General features: G+C 42.5%; 1 protein-coding gene across 2 annotated transcripts in view; it reads left to right on the forward strand.

Moving 5' to 3' along the window:
• Positions 1 to 13162, forward strand: part of PTPA (protein phosphatase 2 phosphatase activator) — a 78656-nt gene that overhangs the window by 41832 nt on the left and 23662 nt on the right. The window lies entirely within an intron of this gene.

A 13162-nucleotide genomic window follows, 5' to 3' on the forward strand; every position in this document is an offset into this window, starting at 1 on the left:
AAACCGGTTCCTTTATATCAGTGTTTCCCAACCAGGGTGCCTCCTGCAGTTGCAAAACTACAACTCCCAGCATGCCCGGACAGCCAAAGGCTGTCCGGGCATGCTGTGAGTTGTAGTTTTGCAACAGCTGGAGGCACCCTGGTTGGGAAACACTGATATACATACACTGTCTAACAACCACAGCACATCCTTAGTAACTGGTCAGTCTTACTTAAAGGGGTAATCTGGTGGGGAAAAAAAAAAATTCATATCAACTGGCTCCAGAAAGTTTTAGACAGATTCGTAAATTACTTCTGTTAAAAAAAATCTTAATCCTTCAAGTAGTTATCAGCTGCTGAAGTTGAGTCTTTACTGTCTGACCACAGTGCTCTCAATTGCCACCTCTGTCTGTATCAGTAACTGTCCAGAGTAGGAGCAAATCCCCATAGCAAACCTCTCCTGCTCTGGACAGTTCCTGACACGGACAGAGGTGTCAGCAGAGAGCACTGTGGTCAGACTGAGAAGAACTACACAACTTCCTCTGTAGTATACAGCAGCTGATAAGTACTGGAAGGATTAAGATTTTTTTATATAGAAGTAATTTCCAAATCTGTTTAACTTTCTGGCACCAGTTGATTTAAAAAAAAAAAAAAAAAAAAAAATGTTTTCACTGGAGTACCCCTTTAAGAGGGTTATCCAGGATTAGAAAAACAGAGCTGATTTCTTCCAAAAACACCACACCAGGTTGGGTGTGGTATTGCAGCTCAGTTTCATGAAAGTGAATGGTGAATGGAGCCAAGCTTTAAAGGGGTACTCCGGTCAAAAACTTTTTTTTTAAAGTCAACTGGTGCCAGGAAGTTGAACAGATTTGTAAATTACTTCTATTAAAAAAATCTTAATCCTTCCAGTACTTATTAGCTACTGAATACTACAGAGGAAATTCTTTTCTTTTTGGAACACAGAGTTCTCTGCTGATATCACGAGCACAGTGCTCTCTGCTGACACCTCTGTCCATTTTAAGAATTGTCCAGAGTAGGAGAAAATCCCCATAGCAAACATATGCTGCTCTGGACATTTCCTAAAATGGACAGAGATGTTAGCAGAGAACACTGTGCTCGTGATGTCAGCAGAGAACTCTGTGTTCCAAAAAGAAAATAATTTCCTCTGTAGTATTTAGCAGCTAATAAGTACTGGAAGGATTAAGATTTTTTAATAGAAGTCCTTTACAAATCTGTTTAACTTTCTGGCACCAGTTGATTTAAAAAAAAATTATAAAATAATAATAATTTCCACCGGAGTACCCCTTTAATACCACACACAACCTGAGGTCAGGGGTGGTGCTGTTTTTGGAAGACATTAGCTGTTTTTCTATTCCTGGATAACCCCTTAAAATAAGATTTTTCCCACTATGTCCACTCATATTACAGTAAAACTTCTTTGAGATGACGGATAGAGATGAGCGAACTTACAGTAAATTTGATTCGTCACGAACTTCTCGGCTCGGCAGTTGATGACTTTTCCTGCATAAATTAGTTCAGCTTTCTGGTGCTCCGGTGGGCTGGAAAAGGTGGATACATTCCTAGGAGACTCTTTCCTAGGACTGTATCCACCTTTTCCAGCCCACCGGAGCACCTGAAAGCTGAACTAATTTATGCAGGAAAAGTCATCAACTGCCGAGCCGAGAAGTTCGTGACGAATCGAATTTACTGTTAAGTTCGCTCATCTCTAATGACGGTCAAAAATTGCACGAAAAGGCGGTCTTGTAGGTGGGGTGGCCTTTTAAAGAATGCATAATGAACATGAAACTGAAAATCTGGTCTGGGAATAGGGTGGTCTTCTCAAAAAAGGTGGTGTCGTGGAGAGTTTACCCTGTACACGGCTGTGACAAGCTGTCCCCTTCTGTTATCAGCCAGACCATTTTTTGCTCAGGGCCATCTCCCACTATTTTTAGAAGGAGCCAGTTTTCGGCGCAGCGCTCCTCTCCATAGTTGAAGAACAGGATCGTGTTGTAACGGAGCAGCTTAGCTGCGCCCACATGGTTAAAGGTTACTACATTCATATCATGTGTCGTAAGGCTGCTGGGAACTCTACCGGTTGGGTGAGGCTGCGCGCAACTTCAGATTTTTTTATTTTTGCGTAACTCCAAGCTCAAGCATACGTGTAGTCATTGCATGCTGAGACTTGTAGTTTCACAAACAATGGAAGAGTTTTGTAGACTTCTTGGATGGGTTGCCTGCCTAACAGTATATCAGTGTTTCCCAACCAGGGTGCCTCCAGCTGTTGCTAAACTACAACTCCCAGCATGCCCGGCTAGCCTTTAGCTGAACTATGTAAAGAAAAAGAGTACAGTGTTTCCCAACCAGGGTGCCTCCAGCTGTTGCTAAACTACAACTCCCAGCATGCCCGGCTAGCCTTTAGCTGAACTATGTAAAGAAAAAGAGTACAGTGTTTCCCAACCAGGGTGCCTCCAGCTGTTGCAAAACTACAACTCCCAGCATGCCCGAACAGCCTTCGGCTGTCCGGGCATGCTGGGAGTTGTAGTTTTGCAACAGCTGGAGGCACCCTGGCTGGAAAACACTGCAGTATATGGTGGTGTTATAATTGAGATATCATTAGTCTATGGCCATTTAATTTAGCCAAGGTTTTAGCCGCACTCGTTCTTTGCTTCTATTTCTGGAAACATTATCTGCCTCAGGGAGAGTGTTGATCAGAGGACAGGCTATCCCTATTGAGAAATGTATATTGACTGTGACCCGGGGGTCACGTAGGGCCGGCACATCAGCGCAGGCAGTCATGACATGACTTGAGTATTGCCTGCTCGGAGCATTATATGGCAGGGGGATAGCAGCTGCAGACCAGGCCTTCTTCCCATTGTGTGTGTGCGCCTTATTCGCCATGCTCTATAATGGAAATTTTCTTTTTCTGTGGAGTGGTAGATTTCCATATAAAAGTAACACCGGAGGAACAAAAATAAACTGGTGGACTGTAAACGTGAAGCTTGGAGCTTATGTGTTTTGGAAAGTATTTAAGAATTCCTATATAATAGTGCTTTTAATTCTGACAAGTTACATTAGTGCTGCCAAATTGTGTGGGGGGGGGGGGGGGGGGGGGAAAAAAAAAAAAAAATAATATATATATATATATATATGTATATTAATGTGTTTAGAGGTCTAGATATGTGTGTGTGTGTATATATGTATATGTGTGTGTGTGTGTATGTGTATGTGTGTGTGTATATATATATATATATATATATATATATATATATATACATATATATACATACATACACACACACACATATATACAGGATCGGTTCTCAAGGTCTATTAGTAAAATAGCTTAATTTAAGTAAATAAATAGATAAGAAGAATAAAATTATTGAATATAAATATTGTATGTATCTTGATCACACTATATATATATATATATATATATATATATATATATATATATACACACCATGATGAACTTATAAAACATCTCCAGCTTTTTACATGTAAACCCCACATGCGTGTGCACTAAGGTATATGTTACCACTTTATTACATTGGTTATCTGGCTTAGAGTATGCATTTCCAAATACCCTTTAAAGGAGAATTATGTGATGCTTCATTTTGCCAGGAGTTGGCGCTGCAGGAAAATTGGACACTTGCTGCTTGGTTCCCCTACAGCAGCGGTCTGCAAACTGTGGAGCTGCAGCTGTTGCAAAACTACAGCTGTAGTTTTGCAACAGCTGTAGGTCCACAGTTTACAGACCATCACCCTACAGTTTACAGCTGATCACTGAGATCTAAGCAATGGATCATTCTATGATCAGCTTAGGGTGTACTCATATGTACAGCATCCGGCGCATATTTGATGCGCAGTATTTGAAGCTGCTGAGTTCAATATCAAATATTCACATCTGCAGCTTTAAATCCTCAGCATCAGATAAGGGGTTATCCAAAATTATAAACAAAAAAAAAACATAACTGCTTTCTTCCGAAAACAGCACCACATATGTCCGCTGGTTGTGGGTGGTATTGCAACTCACTTCAATGGAACTAAACTGTAATACCACACACAAACTGAGGACTAAAGTGGCGCTATTTCTAGAAATAAGTAGCTGTGTTTTTCTTCTCTATTTCTTATCTTGGATATAACCCCTTTAACCTTGGCGGATCAAAGAGGCTTTCTGTGGACAAACAAGAATTAGCTGTCGTAGCTGTTATAAGGTGGATGCTCACTCACATATGGACGCTCCATTGGTCAGATAATTAGTTTCATTGTTGTCACATGACTGCATCAGTGATCTTAACCTAATGGCTCTCAGTGGTAATGGCTACCTTCCGCCTATTTCACCAGGTAGTTGGCACGTCACATGACCTTAAAGGGGTACTCCCGTGCCCCAGCCTTCTGAACATCCGGTTCCAAAGGCTTGGAGCAGCAGCGGGCGCTGTTGCGACGTCATGGCCACGCCCCCTCCATTGATGTCTATTGGAGGGGTCATCACGCCCCCTCCCATAGACATCAATGGAGGGGGCGTGGCCGTGACATCGCGACCACAGCCACTGCTCCAAGCCTTCTGAACCGGATGTTCAGAAGGCTGGGGTACGGGAGTACCCCTTTAATACACTGCCCCTTCTTGGTGGGAAGAGGGAGGAGTTTAGGGAGAGTGTATGGAGAGGAGGGGTTTAGGAGGAGAACAGAATAAAAAGTAGTGACCCGCCCAACATATCAACCCACCACTGAGGAGCAAGAGTTCTATGGTCACATGACCGCTACTCAAAATGGCAGAATGGCCCATATGACTTATAGAGTGCCCTTGTACATGTGAATGCCATTTAGAAGTAGGGTCACTCCTGCAGCTACTTCTTTATGCCTAGTAGAAAACAAGCTATGTAGCCTCCCTTAGTTATGTCAGGACATCTGTAGAGGAAGATAGCTCTGGGTGAGGAACCCCTTTAAGGTAGTGGAGTGAAAGAGGAAAACGGTGGGATCGGATGGGTTAAAATCCAAATTGGATGCCCTGGCCGTGACCATAGATATGAGATAGGGAGCGGAGCCTGGTATTCAGAGGGCTGTCATGCTGACGTTATTTAGCAGCAGCGGGGTCTCTGGTTCGGATCCAACCATCTGCATGGAGTTTGTATGTTCTCTCTGTGTTCAAGCAGGTCTCCTCCTAATTTCCAGCAACATACTCATGGGTTCATCTATGAAGTCAACTTTTAGTGCAGTGTTTTCCAACCAGTGTGCCTCCAGCTGTTGCAAAACTACAACTCCTAACCAAAAGGCTGTGCAGGCATGCTTGGAGTTGTAGTTTCGCAACAGCTGGAGGCACCCTGGTTGGGAAACACTGCTCTATAGAGGAAGGGTGACTTGTTGACAGCACATATTTCTAGAGCAACAATGAAAAACTACAACTCCCAGCATGGCAAGACAGCCTTGGGCTGTCCGTGCATGCTGGAATTGTAGTTTTGCAACAGCTGGAGGCACCCTGGTTGGGAAACACTCCTCTGTAAAGATAGAGGGATATTTAGACACCACATATCTATAGAGCAGTGTTGCAAAACTACAACTCTCAGGCTGTCCAGACATGCTGGGAGTTGTTGTGTTGCAACAGCTGGAGGAAACACTGCTCTAAAGAGGAAGAAGGCTGTACAGACAGCATATATCTATAGAGCAGCATTGCAAAACTACAACTCTCAGCAAGCCCGGACAGCCTTGGGATGTCCGGGCATGCTGGGAGTTGTAGTTTTGCAACAGCTGGAGGCACACTGGTTGGTAAACACTGCTCTAAAGAGGAAGAAGGCTGTACAGACAGCATATATTTATAGAGCAGCATTTGCAAAACTACAAATCCCAGCAAGCCCGGACAGCCTTAGGCTGTCCGGACATGCTGGGAGTTGTAGTTTTGCAACAGCTGGAGGAGCCATGGTTGGTAAACACTGTCTTACAAAGAATAGGGATGTACTGACAGCACATCTCTATAGAGCAGCCTTACAAAACTACAACTCTTTGACTGTCCGGGCATGCTGGGAGTTGTAGTTTTGCAATAGCTGGAGGCGCTCTGGTTGGGAAACATTGCATTAAAGAGGAAGAAGCCTGTACTGAAAGCATATATCTATAGAGCAGTATTGCAAAACTACAACTCCCAGCAAGCCCGGACAGCTTTTGGCTGTCCGGGCATGCTGTGAGTTGTAATTTTGCAACAGCTGGAGGAGCCATGGTTGGTAAACACTGGCTTACAGAGAATAGGGATGCACAGACAGCACATCTCTATAGAGCAGCCTTACAAAACTACAACTCTTTGGCTGTCCGGGCATGCTGGGAGTTGTAGTTTTGCAACAGCTGGAGGCACATCTGTTGGGAAACATGCCTTGATAAGCATTTGGGGGAAATAAATAAATATTTTACAGTGACTTTTATAGAGCGCATTCGCTTATTTCACAGGGGAGAGGGTATATTGGTCTCTATTCATGCACATCTGGGGTCCAGGGAAGGGTGCCGTTAAATCGCATCACAGGCTCCATCTCCGTACGCCTCTAGGACGGCGCGAAAAGAACGCTATGTAACATCTCCCCCTTAACCTGCTTGCATCATAGACTTTCTATAGTTCACACGCGCGGCTTTTCGGGTACATTCTCACATACGCAGATTTTCTGCTGCAGATTTCAGTGACTGAGCACCGCTTCTAATCTGCAGTTACAAATCCTGCGCCGGATCCTGTACGTGTGAACGTACCCTTAAAGGGATTTTACTGTCAGTCGTCGCCTGTCCCCAACCCCCCCCCCCCACCCACCCACCCTCCTCTTCTACACACATACATGCCTGGATCTCGGATGGGGGTTTAGGGGTTAATAAAAGCGCAGCTTTCACCACAAAGGATGAGATCAGTGAAGTTTGGAATGAGCCATGCTGACTTAAGGAGAGAGAGAGATGAGCGGTAATTGAAAGGCGCAGAGCATTGTGCCGCGCTCTCCCCTCTGCCTGCACAGGCTCCGCTTCAATCTGCCCTTCTAAATTTGGAGGAGAATTTTTTTTTTTTTCTTTTTTTTTTTCCTAGCGAAGGGAGGGTTCAGGTTTCTGCTGGAAGGGAAGGAACTGACAGGAAGGGGTTGCTCTCATCTATCCCTTTACTCCCCCCGTCCTCCCTCCTCTTACTGACTGAGGAACCATTTACAAAAGGCTCATTCTCTGGGGAGAGCAGAGTCAGGAACGCAGAGCCTGTGAGTAATTTCCTGCTCAATATGGCTTCTCTGACTCATACAATTCCCCCGAGGTTACTGCAGGATTGGCTCTCTCCCTCTCGCTCCATCATGTGATGTCTCAGGCTCTTTTTATTTTTTTTTTTTCTCCTGCCGTCTCTCATGATCTCTCTCTCTCTCTCTGTATTCTCTCTCTCTTTTTTTTTTTTTTCCTTTTTATAAGTTTATATTTTTTCCCCCTGCGCTGTTTTTTTTTTTAATTTCTTTTAATTTATTTATTTTATTTAATTTTTGGTTGTTTTTCACTCGGTCTCCGCTTTCTGGCTATTTTAGCCACGCTGCTCTTCGCCTCGCGGAAGTGTGGTTGTTTTTACAACCTGGTGTAACTTTATTGTGGAGCTGACAAACACCCAGCAATGTCCTTGCTATGTGCGTTCCCCCCCCCCCCCCCCTCCTATATTGAAAGGCAGAACGTTTTAATCATGGCGGCTTTATAGGATATTCACTCTATGGGATTAGGAAAGAAAAAAAAATATACCTGCAGTAGAGTGGCAGTGTTTCTGCAAAAAAAATAAAAAAAAGCTTAATTAAAAAAAATGGCGCCGCTCTTGTCCGTGGGCTGTCTTTGGTATTGCAGCTCAGTTGTATTCGATGAGATTAGAACTCAATATGAGCTTAATTTAAAAAAAATGGCGCCGCTCTTGTCCGTGGGCTGTCTTTGGTATTGCAGCTCAGTTGTATTCAATGAGAAGATTAGAGCTCAATATGAGCGTAATTTAAAAAAATGGCGCCGCTCTTGTCCGTGGGCTGTCTGAGGTATTGCAGCTCAGTTGTATTCGATGAGAAGATTAGAGCTCAAAATGAGCTTAATTTAAAAAAAAAAAAAATGGCGCCGCTCTTGTCCGTGGGCTGTCTTTGGTATTGCAGCTCAGTTGTATTCGATGAGATTAGAGCTCAAAATGAGCTTCATTAAAAAAAATGGCGCCGCTCTTGTCCGTGGGCTGTCTGCGGTATTGCAGTTCAGATGTATTCAATGAGAAGATTAGAGCTGCGGTACAAAGCAAAGCCCATGGTTAGGAGTAATGGTGTTTTTGCAAAAAAAAATAAAATAAACATATGCGTTATTCCAAAAACAGCGCCACCTTAATCCATGGGCTGCCTGCTGTACTGCAGCTCCATTATATTCAAGTGAATAGTTGAGATGCAGTAACACACACAGGCCATGGAAAGAGTGGCCGTGTTTCTGCAAAAAAAAAAAACCATATGCGTTATTCTCAAAACATCGCCTTCTTTCTTCATGGGCCGTCTGCACTATTGCAGCTCAGTTGTATAGATATTTGAAAACTGCAGTACCACACACAGCCTATGAACAAGAGTGGCATTGTTTTAGCAAACTAAAGATTAAAAAATGCATTATAGTTCTGTTTTAGTTTTATTTATTTATTTTAAAAGGGACGATCATTAACTGGCCGGGACTCTACCTCTACTACCTAGGTGGCGCCAGAGAGTAAAGTCCCTTCTAGAAGAAAAACTGCTTTGCTTTTTTTTCTCTTTCCCAGTGGCCCTTGCATGGCCTATAAGATTCCACGCACATTTTGGCCTATAAGATTGGCGCGCAACTAAAGGAGAAACTGTATCCAGTACAAAGCATTTTGTCATTCTGCAAGATATTACCACTCTTAGGCTAGGTTCAGACTACGGAATTTCCGCCTGCAATTCCTCTCTGAATTTGCAGGCGGAAATTCCGCTTGCTAAAATGTATAGTGTAATGAATGGGTTTTCCGTTCACAAATTCACACTGCGGAATTTGTGAAGCGGAATTTGTGAACGGAAAATCCGCTTGGAAATTTCCGCCTGAAGAATGGGGTTGCTCTTTCTTCAGGCAGAAATCCGCGCGGAACACATTGCAGTCTATTGGAGACTGCAGTGTCCGCACGGTCCTAGCGCCGACTGATTCAGTCAGCGCTGGCCGCACTCGGAATCTCCGGGCGGAAATTTTCTGCCCGGAGATTCCGTAGTCTGAACCTAGCCTTACAGGAGCTGTAATAGGTCTTATTCCATGGGCTTTGTCATGTCTGTGGGTATAGCCTGGTTCCCCCAATCTGTCCTATTGGTGTATATGCTATTACAGACCGAATAAAATTCCGGCTGTGATTATACTTTTCTCCATTATGCTGTCTCTCTATAGCAGCTTTTCCCCAAAAAATGTCGGGTAGACTGCAGGATCTGACTACATTGAGTTTGTTTGTAGTCTGTCACCATGGAGATGCATAGGGGGTGTATACACTGCATAGTATTATATTTTTTAAATCTAGACCAGTTTTTTTTCCTACCAATGGGCCTTTAGCTGTTCCAAAACTACAACTCCCAACATGCCCGGACAGCCGAAGGCTGTCCGGACATGCTGGGAGTTGTAGTTTTGCAACAGCAGGAGGTAACCCGTTTGGGAAACACTGCTCTAGATCAATTGTAGCTTGCAGGTAACTTCACTACAGGGGAGTCAATGCAAACTAAACATTGAACACATATAGTGGGACTTAAAGGGGTATTCCAGGCAAAAACTTTTTTTTTATATATATATATATATATATATCAACTGGTTCCGGAAAGTTAAACAGATTTGTAAATTACTTCTATTAAAAAATCTTAATCCTTCCAATAGTTATTAGCTTCTGAAGTTGAGTTGCGGTTTTCTGTCTAACTGCTTTCTGATGACTCACGTCCGGGAGCTGTCCAGCTCCTATGGGGATATTCTCCCATCATGCACAGCTCCCGGGACGTGACATCATCATTGAGCAGTTAGACAGAAAACTTCAGAAGCTATTAACTATTGGAAGGATTAAGATTTTTTAATAGAAGTAATTTACAAATCTGTTTAACTTTCCGGAGCCAGTTGATATATATATATAAAAAAAGTTTTAGCCTGGAATACCCCTTTAAAGGGGTCGTCTGGGTGGGCAAAAAAGTAGCAAAAGGAATGAATAAAGTGGGAAAAGCTGTACTGAAAGGCCTCAGCAGGGGTATCGGTAAACACGTCACATGATCACTGAGGCCAAGGATTGCTCATCACTCGCTGCATGTGAATAAAGACCAGAAGAAGACTGCCGGAGCCTCAGTGCTGGAGCCCTGGGGAGATAGGAGGTGAGTAATGGTTGTTTTTTTTTTGTTTTTTTTCTAACTCTCGAACGACTCTCTTAAATCCTGATTAGATTTAAAAAAAAATTTTTTCTTTTTTTATTTTGCTCCATATATTGCATTAAATAAAAGGCCTCATCAAGAGTCCAGTCCTTTCAGTGTATTACTTCTTAGTAACCATTTTAAAGGGGTACTCCGCTTTCCAGCATCCGGAAGTTAATTGTGCCGAACGCTGTGTGCGGGCTTGGTGTTCAGGCCCGCCCCCTCAACGAAAGTTTATGGGAAGGGGGCACAACGGCCGTCACGCCCTCTTCCCATAGACTTTCGTTGAGGGGGCGGGTGTGATGTCACGAGGGGCGGCCCTGAACACAGTGTTCGGAACAATAAACTTCCGGACGCTGGGGAGCGGAACTCCAGAAGCAGGGCAGCCGAATACCCCTTTAAGCTTGTGGAACGACTACTCACATACAGCGCCTCCTACCACTGTCTGGAACAGTGTTTTCCATCCAGGGCGCCTCCAGCTGTTGCAAAACCACAACTCTAGGCATGCTGGGAGTTCTAGTTTTGCAACCACTGGAGGCACCCCAGTTGGGAAACACTGGTCTTGAAAGTCACTTTTTTGTGACCTTTAATCCGATTTAAATCTAGACCAGTGTTTTCAACCATTGTGCCTCCAGCTGTTGCAAAACTACAACTCCCAGCATGCCCGGACGGCCAACGTCTTTGCATGCATATTGTTTTATGCTCTTTTTAGTATGGGAATATGAATTAAAAAAAACTTAAAGCAACTTTGCAAGCTGGTCTCTTGTTTTGTTTATACTGATCCTATACAGACCTATTTATCTCTGTAGTTGCTCTTTGTGCCCCTTCTTTATTAGGCTACAGAAAGTAGAAAAGTCGGGGAGAAAAGGAAGAGCACATGACTGCAGGATCAGACTACACAGAGTTTGTTTGTAGTCTGTCACCATGGAGATCCATAGGTCTGCATACGAGCTCTATACACTGCATTGTATTCTATTTTTAATCTAGACCAGTGTTTTCCAACCAGCATGCCTCCAGCTGTTGCAAAACTACAACTTCCAGCATGCCCGGACAGCCGAAGGCTGTCCGGGCATGCTGGGAGTTGTAGTTTTGCAACAGCTGGAGGCACGCTGGTTGGGAAACATTGGTCTATGGTTGCAGAAAAATGGTTGCAAAGGCAAACTAAATCATAACGCAGCAAAACCTACTTTATTAAAGTTCCTATTGGAAGGCTAGGTTCGTGTATCAGGATACAGTTCCTGTATCAGGTTTTTGATTAAAAAAAAACAAAAAAAAAAAACGGATTTCTCAAAACCTGACTAAACTGTATCAAAACGTGTATACAAATTTTTATCTGTATACGGTTCAAAACCGTATATGGTTTGAAAAATGGTGTCCGGTTGCATCCGTTTTTTAAGAAAAAAAACATACACGTTGTTAACTTTTCACTCCATTATGAATAAAGTTTCACTTGTTTGCACAGTTTTTTTTTTTTCAGAATTTCAAGCAAAGTCAAAAACCGTATGGTGAAAAAACGGATGGAACCGTACGCACATACGGTTCCCATTGACTCCCATGTTAAAAAAAAAATAAATAAATAATAATTTTTATTTATATATATATATATATATATATATATATATATATATATATATACACACACACACACGTTTCAATACTTTTTTCCACCCGGATCAAAAACCGTGGTAGGCTACGGTTTTGGGTACGGGAAAAATAGTGACAAAACCTTACAGGATGCAAAACGGACACAACCTGATGCATCGTTTGGCATACGGTTTTCAATGGAGAGTCACTGCATACGGTTTTCAATACGGTTCCGTACGGTTTTCAAATTGAAATCATATACAGGAACTGTATTGCAAAAACGTGGTGTGAACCCGGCCTTACATGGATGACAGTGTATCTGAATGGCCGTCATGTAATATATATATATTTTCTGTGTTGTCTATAGCTTGCCAAGGGCAGGATCTGGGATGATCAGCTGATCACCCCGGGGAGGGGGGGGGTTCACATTTTGAAAGCGGTCATCCCTGGTGAGGTTTTCCCACCATAAGGAAGACAACTTACCGGGCTGTCTGATCCAAGTAGATTGTACAGAGAAATGGCTGTGTATGCGCATGGATCTTTACATACAAGTCTATGGGAGTTACAAATAGGGTCGAATAAACCGAGGAAGGACACAAACAATACATCACAGATACCCAGTAAAACATCTATAACAAAAGGAGGGAAGGACCTGTTAAGTAGAGTTTTACAGGCCTATTCAGGAAGGGAATTCTCATCCTGTGCTGGGAAACCTGGGACTGTGATACAAAAAAGGGCTCCAGCTCCAGAGAAGACAATGCAACTAATATATATATATAGATAGATAGATAGATAGATGTGTGTGTGTGTATATATATATATATATATAATTTATTTATTTACATATAATATAATTATTTATTTACACACACACACACACACACACACATATATATATATAAAGTGTATATATTTAAAATATATAATATGTGTGTATAAATAAATAACTAAATGATAATAAATAAATAATAATAAAAAAGATATATATATATATATATATATATATATATATATAGATAGATAGATAGATATAGATATATATATATATATATGCGCCTTCCCATCTCTCCTAGTAGTATGGCAGATGGTGCTGATGCCAGCACTTTATAATGCAGTGCTTCTTTAGAAGGCCATTGATTTTAGTGGTGCTTTGTAGGATGTGCCCAGTAAGAGAAGAGCTATGCTATAGAGGTTTTAGAGGCAGAAGCCCTTTATTCCAGGAATTTATGGTGG

Source organism: Hyla sarda, chromosome 9 (genome assembly GCF_029499605.1).
Source record: "Hyla sarda isolate aHylSar1 chromosome 9, aHylSar1.hap1, whole genome shotgun sequence".
In the NCBI taxonomy this organism is placed as follows: Eukaryota; Metazoa; Chordata; class Amphibia; order Anura; family Hylidae; genus Hyla; species Hyla sarda.